Below are 15,934 nucleotides of genomic sequence, written 5' to 3'. Positions count from 1 at the left end.
TACCTATATAATGCACATTTGTCAGAGACATTGTTGCTTACGGCCACACCACCCTGAATAAGCCCGACCTCGTCTGATCTCGGACGCCAAACAGGGTTGTACCTGGTTAGTACTTGGATGGGAGACAGCTTGGGAACACCAGGTGCTGTAAGCTTTTTCTCTTCTCTCTACCACCTGCATGTCTTTTGTTGCAACGTCTGATCACCCTGTGACACATGAGGAAGTTGGTCATCTTCAGCTGCTGCTGCTTTGTTGGCAGACACAAAGTGATCTGAGAGTCTCAGTTTCAGCTCGAGAGAATAATCACGTCAGGGAAGAAGATGTGCCCACTACTTATCAGCTTTTCTCGGCAATTATCTGGTTACATAGAGGAACCGTATGATTCCAGTACCTATATAATGCACATTTGTCAGAGACATTGTTGCTTACGGCCACACCACCCTGAACATGCCCGACCTCGTCTGATCTCGGACGCCAAACAGGGTTGTACCTGGTTAGTACTTGGATGGGAGACCTCTTGGGAACACCAGGTGCTGTAAGCTTTTTCTCTTCTCTCTACCACCTGCATGTCTTTTGTTGCAACGTCTGATCACCCTGTGACACATGAGGAAGTTGGTCATCTTCAGCTGCTGCTGCTTTGTTGGTAGACACGAAGTGATCTGAGAGTCTCAGTTTCAGCTGCAGAGAATAATCACATGAGGGAAGAAGATTTGCCCACTACAAGTCAGCCTTTCTCGGCAATTATCTGGTTACATAGAGGAACCGTATGATTCCAGTACCTATATAATGCACATTTGTCACAGACATTGTTGCTTACGGCCACACCACCCTGAACATGCCCGACCTCGTCTGATCTCGGTAGCCAAGGAGGGTTGGGCCTGGTTAGTACTTTAATGGGAGACTGCTTGGGAATACCAGGTGCTGTAAGCGTTTTCTCTTCTCTCTACAACCTGCATGTCTTTTGTTGCAACGTCTGATCACCCTGTGACACACGAGGAAGTTGGCCATCTTCAGCTGCTGCTGCTTTGTTGGAAGACACGAAGTGATCTGAGAGTCTCAGTTTCAACTGAAGAGAATAATCACGTCAGGGAAGAAGATGTGCCGACTACACATCAGCCTTTCTCAGCAATTATCTGGTTACATAGAGGAACCGTATGATTCCTGTAGTTATATAATGCACATTTGTCAGACACATTGTTGCTTACGGCCACACCACCCTGAACATGCCCGACCTCGTCTGATCTCGGAAGCCAAGCAGGGTTGAGCCTCCTTAGTACTTGGATGGAAGACCTCTTGGGAATACCAGGTGCTGTAAGCTTTTTCTCTTCTCTCGACCACCTGCATGTCTTTTGTTGCAACGTCTGATCACCCTGTGACACATGAGGAAGTTGGTCATCTTCAGCTGCTGCTGCTTTGTTGGCTGACACAAAGTGATCTGAGAGTCTCAGTTTCAGTTGCAGAGAATAATCACATGAGGGAAGAAGATGTGCCCACTACAAGTCAGCCTTTCTCGGCAATTATCTGGTTACATAGAGGAACCGTATGATTCCAGTACCTATATAATGCACATTTGTCACAGACATTGTTGCTTACGGCCACACCACCCTGAACATGCCCGACCTCGTCTGATCTCGGTAGCCAAGGAGGGTTGGGCCTGGTTAGTACTTTAATGGGAGACTGCTTGGGAATACCAGGTGCTGTAAGCGTTTTCTCTTCTCTCTACAACCTGCATGTCTTTTGTTGCAACGTCTGATCACCCTGTGACACACGAGGAAGTTGGCCATCTTCAGCTGCTGCTGCTTTGTTGGAAGACACGAAGTGATCTGAGAGTCTCAGTTTCAACTGAAGAGAATAATCACGTCAGGGAAGAAGATGTGCCGACTACACATCAGCCTTTCTCAGCAATTATCTGGTTACATAGAGGAACCGTATGATTCCTGTAGTTATATAATGCACATTTGTCATACACATTGTTGCTTACGGCCACACCACCCTGAACATGCCCGACCTCGTCTGATCTCGGAAGCCAAGCAGGGTTGAGCCTCCTTAGTACTTGGATGGGAGACTGCTTGGGAATACCAGGTGCTGTAAGCGTTTTCTCTTCTCTCTACAACCTGCATGTCTTTTGTTGCAACGTCTGATCACCCTGTGACACATGAGGAAGTTGGTCATATTCAGCTGCTGCTGCTTTGTTGGCTGACACAAAGTGATCTGAGAGTCTCAGTTTCAGTTGCAGAGAATGATCACATCAGAGAAGATGATTTGCCCGCTACACATCAGCCTTTCTCGGCAATTATCTGGTTGCATAGAGGAACCGTATGATTCCAGTACCTATATAATGCACATTTGTCACAGTTATGGTTGCTTACGGCCACACCACCCTGAATATGCCCAACCTCATCTGATCTCAGAAGCCAAGGAGGTTTGGGCCTGGTTAGTACTTGGATGGTAGACATTCTGGGAATACCAGGTGCTGTAAGCTTTTTCTCTTCTCTCTACCACCTGCATGTCTTTTGTTGCAACGTCTGATCACCCTGTGACACATGAGGAAGTTGGTCATCTTCAGCTGCTGCTGCTTTGTTGGCTGACACAAAGTGATCTGAGAGTCTCAGTTTCAGTTGCAGAGAATGATCACATCAGAGAAGATGATTTGCCCGCTACACATCAGCCTTTCTCGGCAATTATCTGGTTGCATAGAGGAACCGTATGATTCCAGTACCTATATAATGCACATTTGTCAGAGACATTGTTGCTTACGGCCACACCACCCTGAATAAGCCCGACCTCGTCTGATCTCGGACGCCAAACAGGGTTGTACCTGGTTAGTACTTGGATGGGAGACAGCTTGGGAACACCAGGTGCTGTAAGCTTTTTCTCTTCTCTCAACCACCTGCATGTCTTTTGTTGCAACGTCTGATCACCCTGTGACACATGAGGAAGTTGGTCATCTTCAGCTTCTGCTGCTTTGTTGGCAGACACGAAGTGATCTGAGAGTCTCAGTTTCAGCTGCAGAGAATGATCACATGAGGGAAGAAGATGTGCCCACTACAAGTCAGCCTTTCTCGGCAATTATCTGGTTACATAGAGGAACCGTATGATTCCAGTACCTATATAATGCACATTTGTCACAGACATTGTTGCTTACGGCCACACCACCCTGAACATGCCCGACCTCGTCTGATCTCGGTAGCCAAGGAGGGTTGGGCCTGGTTAGTACTTTAATGGGAGACTGCTTGGGAATACCAGGTGCTGTAAGCGTTTTCTCTTCTCTCTACAACCTGCATGTCTTTTGTTGCAACGTCTGATCACCCTGTGACACACGAGGAAGTTGGCCATCTTCAGCTGCTGCTGCTTTGTTGGAAGACACGAAGTGATCTGAGAGTCTCAGTTTCAACTGAAGAGAATAATCACGTCAGGGAAGAAGATGTGCCGACTACACATCAGCCTTTCTCAGCAATTATCTGGTTACATAGAGGAACCGTATGATTCCTGTAGTTATATAATGCACATTTGTCATACACATTGTTGCTTACGGCCACACCACCCTGAACATGCCCGACCTCGTCTGATCTCGGAAGCCAAGCAGGGTTGAGCCTCCTTAGTACTTGGATGGGAGACTGCTTGGGAATACCAGGTGCTGTAAGCGTTTTCTCTTCTCTCTACAACCTGCATGTCTTTTGTTGCAACGTCTGATCACCCTGTGACACATGAGGAAGTTGGTCATATTCAGCTGCTGCTGCTTTGTTGGCTGACACAAAGTGATCTGAGAGTCTCAGTTTCAGTTGCAGAGAATGATCACATCAGAGAAGATGATTTGCCCGCTACACATCAGCCTTTCTCGGCAATTATCTGGTTGCATAGAGGAACCGTATGATTCCAGTACCTATATAATGCACATTTGTCAGAGACATTGTTGCTTACGGCCACACCACCCTGAATAAGCCCGACCTCGCCTGATCTCGGACACCAAGAAGGTTGTACCTGGTTAGTACTTGGATGGGAGACATCTTGGGAATACCAGGTGCTGTAAGCTTTTTCTCTTCTCTCTACCACCTGCATGTCTTTTGTTGCAACGTCTGATCACCCTGTGACACGTGAAGAAGTTGGTCATCTTCAGCTGCTGCTGCTTTGTTGATAGACACGAGGTGATCTGAGAGTCTCAGTTTCAGCTGAAGAGAATAATCACATCAAGGATGAAGATGAACCCCCTACAAGTCAGCCTTTTTCGGCAATTATCTGGTTACACAGAGGAACTGTATGATTCCAGTACCTATATAATGCACATTTGTCACAGTTATGGTTGCTTACGGCCACACCACCCTGAATATGCCCAACCTCATCTGATCTCAGAAGCCAAGCAGGTTTGGGCCTGGTTAGTACTTGGGTGGTAGACATTCTGGGAATACCAGGTGCTGTAAGCTTTTTCTCTTCTCTCTACCACCTGCATGTCTTTTGTTGCAACGTCTGATCACCCTGTGACACATGAGGAAGTTGGTCATCTTCAGCTGCTGCTGCTTTGTTGGCTGACACAAAGTGATCTGAGAGTCTCAGTTTCAGTTGCAGAGAATGATCACATCAGAGAAGATGATTTGCCCGCTACACATCAGCCTTTCTCGGCAATTATCTGGTTGCATAGAGGAACCGTATGATTCCAGTACCTATATAATGCACATTTGTCAGAGACATTGTTGCTTACGGCCACACCACCCTGAATAAGCCCGACCTCGTCTGATCTCGGACGCCAAACAGGGTTGTACCTGGTTAGTACTTGGATGGGAGACAGCTTGGGAACACCAGGTGCTGTAAGCTTTTTCTCTTCTCTCTACCACCTGCATGTCTTTTGTTGCAACGTCTGATCACCCTGTGACACGTGAAGAAGTTGGTCATCTTCAGCTGCTGCTGCTTTGTTGGCAGACACGAAGTGATCTGAGAGTCTCAGTTTCAGCTGGAGAGAATAATCACATCAGGGAAGAAGATATGCCCACTACACATCAGCCTTTCTCGGCAATTATCTGGTTACATAGAGGAACTGTATGATTCCAGTACCAATATAATGCACATTTGTCACAGACTTTGTTGCTTACGGCCACACCACCCTCAACATATCCGACCTTGTCCGATCACGGAAGCCAAGCACGGTTGGGCCTGGTTAGTACTTAGATGGGAGACTGCTTTGGAATACCAGGTGCTGTAAGCTTTTTCTCTTCTCTCTACCACCTGCATGTCTTTTGTTGCAACGTCTGATCACCCTGTGACACATGAGGAAGTTGGTCATCTTCAGCTTCTGCTGCTTTGTTGGCAGACACAAAGTGATCTGAGAGTCTCATTTTCAGCTGGAGAGAATTATCACGTCAGGGAACAAGATGTGCCCACTACACATCAGCCTTTCTCGGCAATTATCTGGTTACATAGAGGAACCGTATGACTCCATTACCTATATAATGCACATTTGTCACAGAAATTGTCGCTTACGGACACACCACCCTGAATATGCCCGACCTCGTCTGATCTCGGAAGCCAAGCAGGGTTGGGGCTGGTTAGTACTTGGATGGGAGACCGCTTGGGAATACGAGGTGCTGTAAGCTTCTTCTCTTCTCTCTACCACCTGCATGTCTTTTGTTGCAACGTCTGATCACCCTGTGACACATGAGGAAGTTGGTCATCTTCAGTTACTGCTGCTGCTTTGTTGGCAGACACAAAGTGATCTGAGAGTCTCAGTTTCAGTTGCAGAGAATGATCACATCAGAGAAGATGATTTGCGCGCTACACATCAGCCTTTCTCAGCAATTATCTGGTTGCATAGAGGAACCGTATGATTCCAGTACCTATATAATGCACATTTGTCAGAGACATTGTTGCTTACGGCCACACCACCCTGAATAAGCCCGACCTCGTCTGATCTCGGACGCCAAACAGGGTTGTACCTGGTTAGTACTTGGATGGGAGACAGCTTGGGAACACCAGGTGCTGTAAGCTTTTTCTCTTCTCTCTACCACCTGCATGTCTTTTGTTGCAACGTCTGATCACCCTGTGACACATGAGGAAGTTGGTCATCTTCAGCTGCTGCTGCTTTGTTGGCAGACACAAAGTGATCTGAGAGTCTCAGTTTCAGCTCGAGAGAATAATCACGTCAGGGAAGAAGATGTGCCCACTACTTATCAGCTTTTCTCGGCAATTATCTGGTTACATAGAGGAACCGTATGATTCCAGTACCTATATAATGCACATTTGTCAGAGACATTGTTGCTTACGGCCACACCACCCTGAATAAGCCCGACCTCGTCTGATCTCGGACGCCAAACAGGGTTGTACCTGGTTAGTACTTGGATGGGAGACAGCTTGGGAACACCAGGTGCTGTAAGCTTTTTCTCTTCTCTCAACCACCTGCATGTCTTTTGTTGCAACGTCTGATCACCCTGTGACACATGAGGAAGTTGGTCATCTTCAGCTTCTGCTGCTTTGTTGGCAGACACGAAGTGATCTGAGAGTCTCAGTTTCAGCTGCAGAGAATGATCACATGAGGGAAGAAGATGTGCCCACTACAAGTCAGCCTTTCTCGGCAATTATCTGGTTACATAGAGGAACCGTATGATTCCAGTACCTATATAATGCACATTTGTCACAGACATTGTTGCTTACGGCCACACCACCCTGAACATGCCCGACCTCGTCTGATCTCGGTAGCCAAGGAGGGTTGGGCCTGGTTAGTACTTTAATGGGAGACTGCTTGGGAATACCAGGTGCTGTAAGCGTTTTCTCTTCTCTCTACAACCTGCATGTCTTTTGTTGCAACGTCTGATCACCCTGTGACACACGAGGAAGTTGGCCATCTTCAGCTGCTGCTGCTTTGTTGGAAGACACGAAGTGATCTGAGAGTCTCAGTTTCAACTGAAGAGAATAATCACGTCAGGGAAGAAGATGTGCCGACTACACATCAGCCTTTCTCAGCAATTATCTGGTTACATAGAGGAACCGTATGATTCCTGTAGTTATATAATGCACATTTGTCAGACACATTGTTGCTTACGGCCACACCACCCTGAACATGCCCGACCTCGTCCGATCTCGGAAGCCAAGCAGGGTTGAGCCTCCTTAGTACTTGGATGGGAGACTGCTTGGGAATACCAGGTGCTGTAAGCGTTTTCTCTTCTCTCTACAACCTGCATGTCTTTTGTTGCAACGTCTGATCACCCTGTGACACATGAGGAAGTTGGTCATATTCAGCTGCTGCTGCTTTGTTGGCTGACACAAAGTGATCTGAGAGTCTCAGTTTCAGTTGCAGAGAATGATCACATCAGAGAAGATGATTTGCCCGCTACACATCAGCCTTTCTCGGCAATTATCTGGTTGCATAGAGGAACCGTATGATTCCAGTACCTATATAATGCACATTTGTCAGAGACATTGTTGCTTACGGCCACACCACCCTGAATAAGCCCGACCTCGCCTGATCTCGGACACCAAGAAGGTTGTACCTGGTTAGTACTTGGATGGGAGACATCTTGGGAATACCAGGTGCTGTAAGCTTTTTCTCTTCTCTCTACCACCTGCATGTCTTTTGTTGCAACGTTTGATCACCCTGTGACACATGAGGAAGTTGGTCATCTTCAGCTGCTGCTGCTTTGTTGGCTGACACAAAGTGATCTGAGAGTCTCAGTTTCAGTTGCAGAGAATGATCACATCAGAGAAGATGATTTGCCCGCTACACATCAGCCTTTCTCGGCAATTATCTGGTTGCATAGAGGAACTGTATGATTCCAGTACCTATATAATGCACATTTGTCACAGTTATGGTTGCTTACAGCCACACCACCCTGAATATGCCCAACCTCATCTGATCTCAGAAGCCAAGCAGGTTTGGGCCTGGTTAGTACTTGGGTGGTAGACATTCTGGGAATACCAGGTGCTGTAAGCTTTTTCTCTTCTCTCTACCACCTGCATGTCTTTTGTTGCAACGTCTGATCACCCTGTGACACATGAGGAAGTTGGTCATCTTCAGCTGCTGCTGCTTTGTTGGCTGACACAAAGTGATCTGAGAGTCTCAGTTTCAGTTGCAGAGAATGATCACATCAGAGAAGATGATTTGCCCGCTACACATCAGCCTTTCTCGGCAATTATCTGGTTGCATAGAGGAACCGTATGATTCCAGTACCTATATAATGCACATTTGTCAGAGACATTGTTGCTTACGGCCACACCACCCTGAATAAGCCCGACCTCGTCTGATCTCGGACGCCAAACAGGGTTGTACCTGGTTAGTACTTGGATGGGAGACAGCTTGGGAACACCAGGTGCTGTAAGCTTTTTCTCTTCTCTCTACCACCTGCAAGTCTTTTGTTGCAACGTCTGATCACCCTGTGACACGTGAAGAAGTTGGTCATCTTCAGCTGCTGCTGCTTTGTTGATAGACACGAGGTGATCTGAGAGTCTCATTTTCAGCTGAAGAGAATAATCACATCAAGGAGGAAGATGAACCCACTACAAGTCAGCCTTTTTCGGCAATTATCTGGTTACACAGAGGAAGTGTATGATCCCAGTACCTATATAATGCACACTTGTCACCGATATTGTTGCTTACGGCCACACCACCCTGAATATGCCTGACCTCGTCTGATCTCGGAAGCCAAGCAGGGTTGGGCCTGGTTAGTACTTGGATGGGAGACCGCTTGGGAATACCAGGTGCTGTAAGCTTTTTCTCTTCTCTCAACCACCTGCATGTCTTTTGTTGCAACGTCTGATCACCCTGTGACACATGAGGAAGTTGGTCATCTTCAGCTGCTGCTGCTTTGTTGGCAGACATGAAGTGATCTGAGAGTCTCAGTTTCAGCTGCAGAGAATGATCACATGAGGGAAGAAGATGTGCCCACTACAAGTCAGCCTTTCTCGGCAATTATCTGGTTACATAGAGGAACCGTATGATTCCAGTACCTATATAATGCACATTTGTCACAGACATTGTTGCTTACGGCCACACCACCCTGAACATGCCCGACCTCGTCTGATCTCGGTAGCCAAGGAGGGTTGGGCCTGGTTAGTACTTTAATGGGAGACTGCTTGGGAATACCAGGTGCTGTAAGCGTTTTCTCTTCTCTCTACAACCTGCATGTCTTTTGTTGCAACGTCTGATCACCCTGTGACACACGAGGAAGTTGGCCATCTTCAGCTGCTGCTGCTTTGTTGGAAGACACGAAGTGATCTGAGAGTCTCAGTTTCAACTGAAGAGAATAATCACGTCAGGGAAGAAGATGTGCCGACTACACATCAGCCTTTCTCAGCAATTATCTGGTTACATAGAGGAACCGTATGATTCCTGTAGTTATATAATGCACATTTGTCAGACACATTGTTGCTTACGGCCACACCACCCTGAACATGCCCGACCTCGTCCGATCTCGGAAGCCAAGCAGGGTTGAGCCTCCTTAGTACTTGGATGGGAGACTGCTTGGGAATACCAGGTGCTGTAAGCGTTTTCTCTTCTCTCTACAACCTGCATGTCTTTTGTTGCAACGTCTGATCACCCTGTGACACATGAGGAAGTTGGTCATATTCAGCTGCTGCTGCTTTGTTGGCTGACACAAAGTGATCTGAGAGTCTCAGTTTCAGTTGCAGAGAATGATCACATCAGAGAAGATGATTTGCCCGCTACACATCAGCCTTTCTCGGCAATTATCTGGTTGCATAGAGGAACCGTATGATTCCAGTACCTATATAATGCACATTTGTCAGAGACATTGTTGCTTACGGCCACACCACCCTGAATAAGCCCGACCTCGCCTGATCTCGGACACCAAGAAGGTTGTACCTGGTTAGTACTTGGATGGGAGACATCTTGGGAATACCAGGTGCTGTAAGCTTTTTCTCTTCTCTCTACCACCTGCATGTCTTTTGTTGCAACGTTTGATCACCCTGTGACACATGAGGAAGTTGGTCATCTTCAGCTGCTGCTGCTTTGTTGGCTGACACAAAGTGATCTGAGAGTCTCAGTTTCAGTTGCAGAGAATGATCACATCAGAGAAGATGATTTGCCCGCTACACATCAGCCTTTCTCGGCAATTATCTGGTTGCATAGAGGAACTGTATGATTCCAGTACCTATATAATGCACATTTGTCACAGTTATGGTTGCTTACAGCCACACCACCCTGAATATGCCCAACCTCATCTGATCTCAGAAGCCAAGCAGGTTTGGGCCTGGTTAGTACTTGGGTGGTAGACATTCTGGGAATACCAGGTGCTGTAAGCTTTTTCTCTTCTCTCTACCACCTGCATGTCTTTTGTTGCAACGTCTGATCACCCTGTGACACATGAGGAAGTTGGTCATCTTCAGCTGCTGCTGCTTTGTTGGCTGACACAAAGTGATCTGAGAGTCTCAGTTTCAGTTGCAGAGAATGATCACATCAGAGAAGATGATTTGCCCGCTACACATCAGCCTTTCTCGGCAATTATCTGGTTGCATAGAGGAACCGTATGATTCCAGTACCTATATAATGCACATTTGTCAGAGACATTGTTGCTTACGGCCACACCACCCTGAATAAGCCCGACCTCGTCTGATCTCGGACGCCAAACAGGGTTGTACCTGGTTAGTACTTGGATGGGAGACAGCTTGGGAACACCAGGTGCTGTAAGCTTTTTCTCTTCTCTCTACCACCTGCAAGTCTTTTGTTGCAACGTCTGATCACCCTGTGACACGTGAAGAAGTTGGTCATCTTCAGCTGCTGCTGCTTTGTTGATAGACACGAGGTGATCTGAGAGTCTCATTTTCAGCTGAAGAGAATAATCACATCAAGGAGGAAGATGAACCCACTACAAGTCAGCCTTTTTCGGCAATTATCTGGTTACACAGAGGAAGTGTATGATCCCAGTACCTATATAATGCACACTTGTCACCGATATTGTTGCTTACGGCCACACCACCCTGAATAAGCCCGACCTCGTCTGATCTCGGAAGCCAAGCAGGGTTGGGCCTGGTTAGGACTTGAATGGGAGACCGCTTGGGAATACCAGGTGCTGTAAGCTTTTTCTCTTCTCTATACCACCTGCATGTCTTTTGTTGCAACGTCTGATCACCCTGTTACACATGAGGAAGTTGGTCATCTTCAGCTTCTGCTGCTTTGTTGGCAGACACGAAGTGATCTGAGAGTCTCAGTTTCAGCTGAAGAGAATAATCACATCAGGGAAGAAGATGTGCCCACTACAAGTCAGCCTTTCTCTGCAATTATCTGGTTACATAGAAGAAGTGTATGATTCCAGTAACTATATAATGCACATTTGTCACAGCTATTGTTGCTTACGGCCGCACCACCCTGAATATGCCTGACCTCGTCTGATGTTGGAAGAAAAGCAGGGTTGGGCCTGGTTAGTACTTGGATGGGAGACCACTTCGGAATACCAGGTGATGTAAGCTTCTTCTCTTCTCTCTACCACCTGCATGTCTTTTGTTGCAACGTCTGATCACCCTGTGACACATGAGGAAGTTGGTCATCTTCAGCTTCTGCTGCTTTGTTGGCAGACACGAAGTGATCTGAGAGTCTCAGTTTCAGCTGAAGAGAATGATCACATCAGAGAAGATTATATGCCCGCTACACATCAGCCTTTCTCGGCAATTATCTGGTTGCATAGAGGAACCGTATGCTTCCAGTACCTATATAATGCACATTTGTCAGAGACATTGTTGCTTACGGCCACACCACCCTGAACATGCCCGACCTCGTATGATCTCGGAAGCCAAGCAGGGTTGAGCCTGCTTAGTGCTTGGATGGGAGACTGCTTGGGAATACCAGGTGCTGTAAGCTTCTTCTCTTCTCTCTACCACCTGCATGTCTTTTGTTGCAACGTCTGATCACCCTGTGACACATGAGGAAGTTGGTCATCTTCAGCTGCTGCTGCTTTGTTGGCAGACACAAAGTGATCTGAGAGTCTCAGTTTCAGCTACAGAGAATAATCACGTCAGGGAAGAAGATGTGCCCACTACAAGTCAGCCTTTCTCTGCAATTATCTGGTTACATAGAAGAAGTGTATGATTCCAGTACCTATATAATGCACATTTGTCACAGCTATTGTTGCTTACGGCCGCACCACCCTGAATATGCCTGACCTCGTCTGATCTTGGAAGAAAAGCAGGGTTGGGCCTGGTTAGTACTTGGATGGTGGACTATCTGGGAATACCAGGTGCTGTAAGCTGATTCTCTTCTCTCTACCACCTCCATGTCTTTTGTTGCAACGTCTGATCACCCTGTGACACATGAGGAAGTTGGTCATCTTCAGCTGCTGCTGCTTTGTTGGCAGACACAAAGTGATCTGAGAGTCTCAGTTTCAGCTGCAGAGAATAATCACGTCAGGGAAGAAGATGTGCCCACTACACATCAGCCTTTCTCGGAAATTATCTGGTTGCATAGAGGAACCGTATGATTCCAGTACCTATATAATGCACATTTGTCAGAGACATTGTTGCTTACGGCCACACCACCCTGAACATACCCGACCTCGTCTGATCTCGGAAGCCAAGGAGGGTTGGGCGTGGTTAGTACTTGGATGGAAGACCTCTTGGGAATACCAGGTGCTGTAAGCTTTTTCTTTTCTCTCGACCACCTGCATGTCTTTTGTTGCAACGTCTGATCACCCTGTGACACATGAGGAAGGTGGTCATCTTCAGCTTCTGCTGCTTTGTTGGCAGACACGAAGTGATCTGAGAGTCTCAGTTTCAGCTGCAGAGAATGATCACATGAGGGAAGAAGATGAACCCACTACAAGTCAGCCTTTCTCGGCAATTATCTGGTTACATAGAGGAACCGTATGATTCCAGTACCTATATAATGCACATTTGTCACAGACATTGTTGCTTACGGCCACACCACCCTGAACATGCCCGACCTCGTCTGATCTCGGTAGCCAAGGAGGGTTGGGCCTGGTTAGTACTTGGATGGGAGACCACTTGGGAATACCAGGAGCTGTAAGCTTTTTGTCTTCTCTCGACCACCTGCATGTCTTTTGTTGCAACGTCTGATCACCCTGTGACACATGAGGAAGTTGGTCATCTTCAGCTGCTGCTGCTTTGTTGGCAGACACGAAGTGATCTGAGAGTCTCAGTTTCAGCTGCAGAGAATGATCACATCAGGGAAGAAGATGTGCCCATAACAAGTCAGCCTTTCTCTGCAATTATCTGGTTACATAGAGGAATTGTATGATTCCAGTACCTATATAATGCACATTTGTCACAGAAATTGTTCCTTACGGCCACACCACCCTGAATAAGCCCGACCTCGTCTGATCTCGGAAGCCAAGGAGGGTTGGGCCTGGTTAGTACTTTAATGGGAGACTGCTTGGGAATACCAGGTGCTGTAAGCGTTTTCTCTTCTCTCTACAACCTGCATGTCTTTTCTTGCAACGTCTGATCACCCTGTGACACATGAGGAAGTTGGCCATCTTCAGCTGCTGCTGCTTTGTTGGAAGACACGAAGTGATCTGAGAGTCTCAGTTTCAACTGAAGAGAATAATCACGTCAGGGAAGAAGATGTGCCCACTACACATCAGCCTTTCTCAGCAATTATCTGGTTACATAGAGGAACCGTATGATTCCTGTACTTATATAATGCACTTTTGTCAGACACATTGTTGCTTACGGCCACACCACCCTGAACATACCCGACCTCGTCTGATCTCGGAAGCCAAGCAGGGTTGAACCTGCTTAGTACTTGGATGGGAGACTGCTTGGGAATACCAGGTGCTGTAAGCGTTTTCTCTTCTCTCTACAACCTGCATGTCTTTTGTTGCAACGTCTGATCACCCTGTGACACATGAGGAAGTTGGTCATCTTCAGCTGCTGCTGCTTTGTTGGCTGACACAAAGTGATCTGAGAGTCTCAGTTTCGGTTGCAGAGAATGATCACATCAGAGAAGATGATTTGCCCGCTACACATCAGCCTTTCTCGGCAATTATCTGGTTGCATAGAGGAACCGTATGATTCCAATACCTATATAATGCACATTTGTCAGAGACATTGTTGCTTACGGCCACACCACCTTGAATAAGCCCGACCTCGTCTGATCTCGGACACCAAGAAGGTTGTACCTGGTTAGTACTTGGATGGGAGACAGCTTGGGAATACCAGGTGCTGTAAGCTTTTTCTCTTCTCTCTACCACCTGCATGTCTTTTGTTGCAACGTCTGATCACCCTGTGACACGTGAAGAAGTTGGTCATCTTCAGCTGCTGCTGCTTTGTTGATAGACACGAGGTGATCTGAGAGTCTCAGTTTCAGCTGAAGAGAATAATCACATCAAGGAGGAAGATGATGTGCCCACTACAAGTCAGCCTTTTTCGGCAATTATCTGGTTACACAGAGGAAGTGTATGATTCCAGTACCTATATAATGCACATTTGTCACCGATATTGTTGCTTACGGCCGCACCACCATGAATATACCTGACCTCGTCTGATCTTGGAAGAAAAGCAGGGTTGGGCCTCGTTAGTATTTGGATGGGAGACCACTTCGGAATACGAGGTGCTGTAAGCTTTTTCTCTTCTCTGTACCACCTGCATGTCTTTTGTTGCAACGTCTGATCACCCTGTGACACATGAGGAAGTTGGTCATCTTCAGCTTCTGCTGCTTTGTTGGCAGACACAAAGTGATCTGAGAGTCTCAGTTTCAGCTCGAGAGAATAATCACGTCAGGGAAGAAGATGTGCCCACTACTTATCAGCTTTTCTCGGCAATTATCTGGTTACATAGAGGAACTGTATGATTCCAGTACCTATATAATGCACATTTGTCACAGTTATGGTTGCTTACGGCCACACCACCCTGAATATGCCTGACCACGTCTGATCTCGGAAGCCAAGCAGGTTTGGGCCTGGTTAGTACTTGGATGGTAGAATATCTGGGAATACCAGGTGCTGTAAGCTGATTCTCTTCTCTCTACCACCTGCATGTCTTTTGTTGCAACGTCTGATCACCCTGTGACACATGAGGAAGTTGGTCATCTTCAGCTGCTGCTGCTGTGTTGGCAGACACAAAGTGATCTGAGAGTCTCAGTTTCAGCTGCAGAGAATAATCACGTCAGGGCAGAAGATGTGCCCACTACACATCAGCCTTTCTCGGAAATGATCTGGTTGCATAGAGGAACCGTATGATTCCAGTACCTATATAATGCACATTTGTCAGAGACATTGTTGCTTACGGCCACACCACCCTGAACATACCCGACCTCGTCTGATCTCGGAAGCCAAGGAGGGTTGGGCGTGGTTAGTACTTGGATGGAAGACCTCTTGGGAATACCAGGTGCTGTAAGCTTTTTCTCTTCTCTCGACCACCTGCATGTCTTTTGTTGCAACGTCTGATCACCCTGTGACACATGAGGAAGGTGGTCATCTTCAGCTGCTGCTGCTTTGTTGGCAGACACGAAGTGATCTGAGAGTCTCAGTTTCAGCTGCAGAGAATGATCACATGAGGGAAGAAGATTTGCCCACTACAAGTCAGCCTTTCTCGGCAATTATCTGGTTACATAGAGGAACCGTATGATTCCAGTACCTATATAATGCACATTTGTCACAGACATTGTTGCTTACGGCCACACCACCCTGAACATGCCCGACCTCGTCTGATCTCGGTAGCCAAGGAGGGTTGGGCCTGGTTAGTACTTAAATGGGAGACCGCTTGGGAATACCAGGAGCTGTAAGCTTTTTGTCTTCTCTCGACCACCTGCATGTCTTTTGTTGCAACGTCTGATCACCCTGTGACACATGAGGAAGTTGGTCATCTTCAGCTGCTGCTGCTTTGTTGGCAGACACGAAGTGATCTGAGAGTCTCAGTTTCAGCTGCAGAGAATAATCACATCAGGGAAGAAGATGTGCCCATAACAAGTCAGCCTTTCTCTGCAATTATCTGGTTACATAGAGGAATTGTATGATTCCAGTACCTATATAATGCACATTTGTCA

General features: G+C 47.0%; 1 non-coding gene and 37 pseudogenes across 1 annotated transcript; all 38 read left to right on the top strand.

Moving 5' to 3' along the window:
- The first annotated feature begins 35 nt into the window (after positions 1–35).
- On the top strand, positions 36–154 carry LOC140292495 (5S ribosomal RNA; annotated as a pseudogene).
- A 269-nt stretch (positions 155–423) lies between these two features.
- LOC140303902 (5S ribosomal RNA) lies at positions 424–542 on the top strand (annotated as a pseudogene).
- A 269-nt stretch (positions 543–811) lies between these two features.
- On the top strand, positions 812–930 carry LOC140314941 (5S ribosomal RNA; annotated as a pseudogene).
- Positions 931–1,199: 269 nt separating this feature from the next.
- On the top strand, positions 1,200–1,318 carry LOC140287556 (5S ribosomal RNA; annotated as a pseudogene).
- A 269-nt stretch (positions 1,319–1,587) lies between these two features.
- Positions 1,588–1,706, top strand: LOC140314930 (5S ribosomal RNA; annotated as a pseudogene).
- Positions 1,707–1,975: 269 nt separating this feature from the next.
- LOC140291126 (5S ribosomal RNA) lies at positions 1,976–2,094 on the top strand (annotated as a pseudogene).
- A 269-nt stretch (positions 2,095–2,363) lies between these two features.
- LOC140296338 (5S ribosomal RNA) lies at positions 2,364–2,482 on the top strand (annotated as a pseudogene).
- Positions 2,483–2,751: 269 nt separating this feature from the next.
- LOC140292493 (5S ribosomal RNA) lies at positions 2,752–2,870 on the top strand (annotated as a pseudogene).
- A 269-nt stretch (positions 2,871–3,139) lies between these two features.
- On the top strand, positions 3,140–3,258 carry LOC140314919 (5S ribosomal RNA; annotated as a pseudogene).
- Positions 3,259–3,527: 269 nt separating this feature from the next.
- Positions 3,528–3,646, top strand: LOC140291125 (5S ribosomal RNA; annotated as a pseudogene).
- Positions 3,647–4,302: 656 nt separating this feature from the next.
- On the top strand, positions 4,303–4,421 carry LOC140293855 (5S ribosomal RNA; annotated as a pseudogene).
- Positions 4,422–4,690: 269 nt separating this feature from the next.
- LOC140292492 (5S ribosomal RNA) lies at positions 4,691–4,809 on the top strand (annotated as a pseudogene).
- A 269-nt stretch (positions 4,810–5,078) lies between these two features.
- LOC140295473 (5S ribosomal RNA) lies at positions 5,079–5,197 on the top strand (annotated as a pseudogene).
- A 269-nt stretch (positions 5,198–5,466) lies between these two features.
- LOC140272928 (5S ribosomal RNA) lies at positions 5,467–5,585 on the top strand (annotated as a pseudogene).
- Positions 5,586–5,857: 272 nt separating this feature from the next.
- LOC140292491 (5S ribosomal RNA) lies at positions 5,858–5,976 on the top strand (annotated as a pseudogene).
- A 269-nt stretch (positions 5,977–6,245) lies between these two features.
- LOC140292490 (5S ribosomal RNA) lies at positions 6,246–6,364 on the top strand (annotated as a pseudogene).
- A 269-nt stretch (positions 6,365–6,633) lies between these two features.
- On the top strand, positions 6,634–6,752 carry LOC140314908 (5S ribosomal RNA; annotated as a pseudogene).
- Positions 6,753–7,021: 269 nt separating this feature from the next.
- Positions 7,022–7,140, top strand: LOC140290292 (5S ribosomal RNA; annotated as a pseudogene).
- Positions 7,141–7,796: 656 nt separating this feature from the next.
- LOC140294190 (5S ribosomal RNA) lies at positions 7,797–7,915 on the top strand (annotated as a pseudogene).
- Positions 7,916–8,184: 269 nt separating this feature from the next.
- On the top strand, positions 8,185–8,303 carry LOC140292488 (5S ribosomal RNA; annotated as a pseudogene).
- Positions 8,304–8,572: 269 nt separating this feature from the next.
- On the top strand, positions 8,573–8,691 carry LOC140300404 (5S ribosomal RNA). The gene has a single exon (XR_011914829.1). It is a non-coding gene; the product is annotated as a 5S ribosomal RNA (ribosomal RNA).
- A 269-nt stretch (positions 8,692–8,960) lies between these two features.
- Positions 8,961–9,079, top strand: LOC140314897 (5S ribosomal RNA; annotated as a pseudogene).
- Positions 9,080–9,348: 269 nt separating this feature from the next.
- LOC140290291 (5S ribosomal RNA) lies at positions 9,349–9,467 on the top strand (annotated as a pseudogene).
- A 656-nt stretch (positions 9,468–10,123) lies between these two features.
- Positions 10,124–10,242, top strand: LOC140294188 (5S ribosomal RNA; annotated as a pseudogene).
- Positions 10,243–10,511: 269 nt separating this feature from the next.
- On the top strand, positions 10,512–10,630 carry LOC140292487 (5S ribosomal RNA; annotated as a pseudogene).
- Positions 10,631–10,899: 269 nt separating this feature from the next.
- Positions 10,900–11,018, top strand: LOC140300131 (5S ribosomal RNA; annotated as a pseudogene).
- Positions 11,019–11,287: 269 nt separating this feature from the next.
- On the top strand, positions 11,288–11,406 carry LOC140293330 (5S ribosomal RNA; annotated as a pseudogene).
- A 269-nt stretch (positions 11,407–11,675) lies between these two features.
- On the top strand, positions 11,676–11,794 carry LOC140289093 (5S ribosomal RNA; annotated as a pseudogene).
- A 269-nt stretch (positions 11,795–12,063) lies between these two features.
- On the top strand, positions 12,064–12,182 carry LOC140278664 (5S ribosomal RNA; annotated as a pseudogene).
- A 269-nt stretch (positions 12,183–12,451) lies between these two features.
- LOC140300445 (5S ribosomal RNA) lies at positions 12,452–12,570 on the top strand (annotated as a pseudogene).
- Positions 12,571–12,839: 269 nt separating this feature from the next.
- LOC140299624 (5S ribosomal RNA) lies at positions 12,840–12,958 on the top strand (annotated as a pseudogene).
- A 269-nt stretch (positions 12,959–13,227) lies between these two features.
- LOC140288451 (5S ribosomal RNA) lies at positions 13,228–13,346 on the top strand (annotated as a pseudogene).
- A 269-nt stretch (positions 13,347–13,615) lies between these two features.
- Positions 13,616–13,734, top strand: LOC140313264 (5S ribosomal RNA; annotated as a pseudogene).
- A 269-nt stretch (positions 13,735–14,003) lies between these two features.
- On the top strand, positions 14,004–14,121 carry LOC140296971 (5S ribosomal RNA; annotated as a pseudogene).
- A 272-nt stretch (positions 14,122–14,393) lies between these two features.
- Positions 14,394–14,512, top strand: LOC140291192 (5S ribosomal RNA; annotated as a pseudogene).
- A 269-nt stretch (positions 14,513–14,781) lies between these two features.
- On the top strand, positions 14,782–14,900 carry LOC140291221 (5S ribosomal RNA; annotated as a pseudogene).
- A 269-nt stretch (positions 14,901–15,169) lies between these two features.
- On the top strand, positions 15,170–15,288 carry LOC140300443 (5S ribosomal RNA; annotated as a pseudogene).
- A 269-nt stretch (positions 15,289–15,557) lies between these two features.
- On the top strand, positions 15,558–15,676 carry LOC140305871 (5S ribosomal RNA; annotated as a pseudogene).
- The last annotated feature ends 258 nt before the right edge of the window (positions 15,677–15,934 follow it).

Source organism: Leuresthes tenuis, unplaced genomic scaffold (assembly GCF_036924035.1).
Source record: "Leuresthes tenuis unplaced genomic scaffold, fLeuTen1.0.hap1 SCAF_1, whole genome shotgun sequence".
Classification (NCBI taxonomy): domain Eukaryota; kingdom Metazoa; phylum Chordata; class Actinopteri; order Atheriniformes; family Atherinopsidae; genus Leuresthes; species Leuresthes tenuis.
The sequence above is the reverse complement of the archived record's forward strand: the minus strand, read 5'-3'. Positions and strand labels throughout refer to the sequence as shown.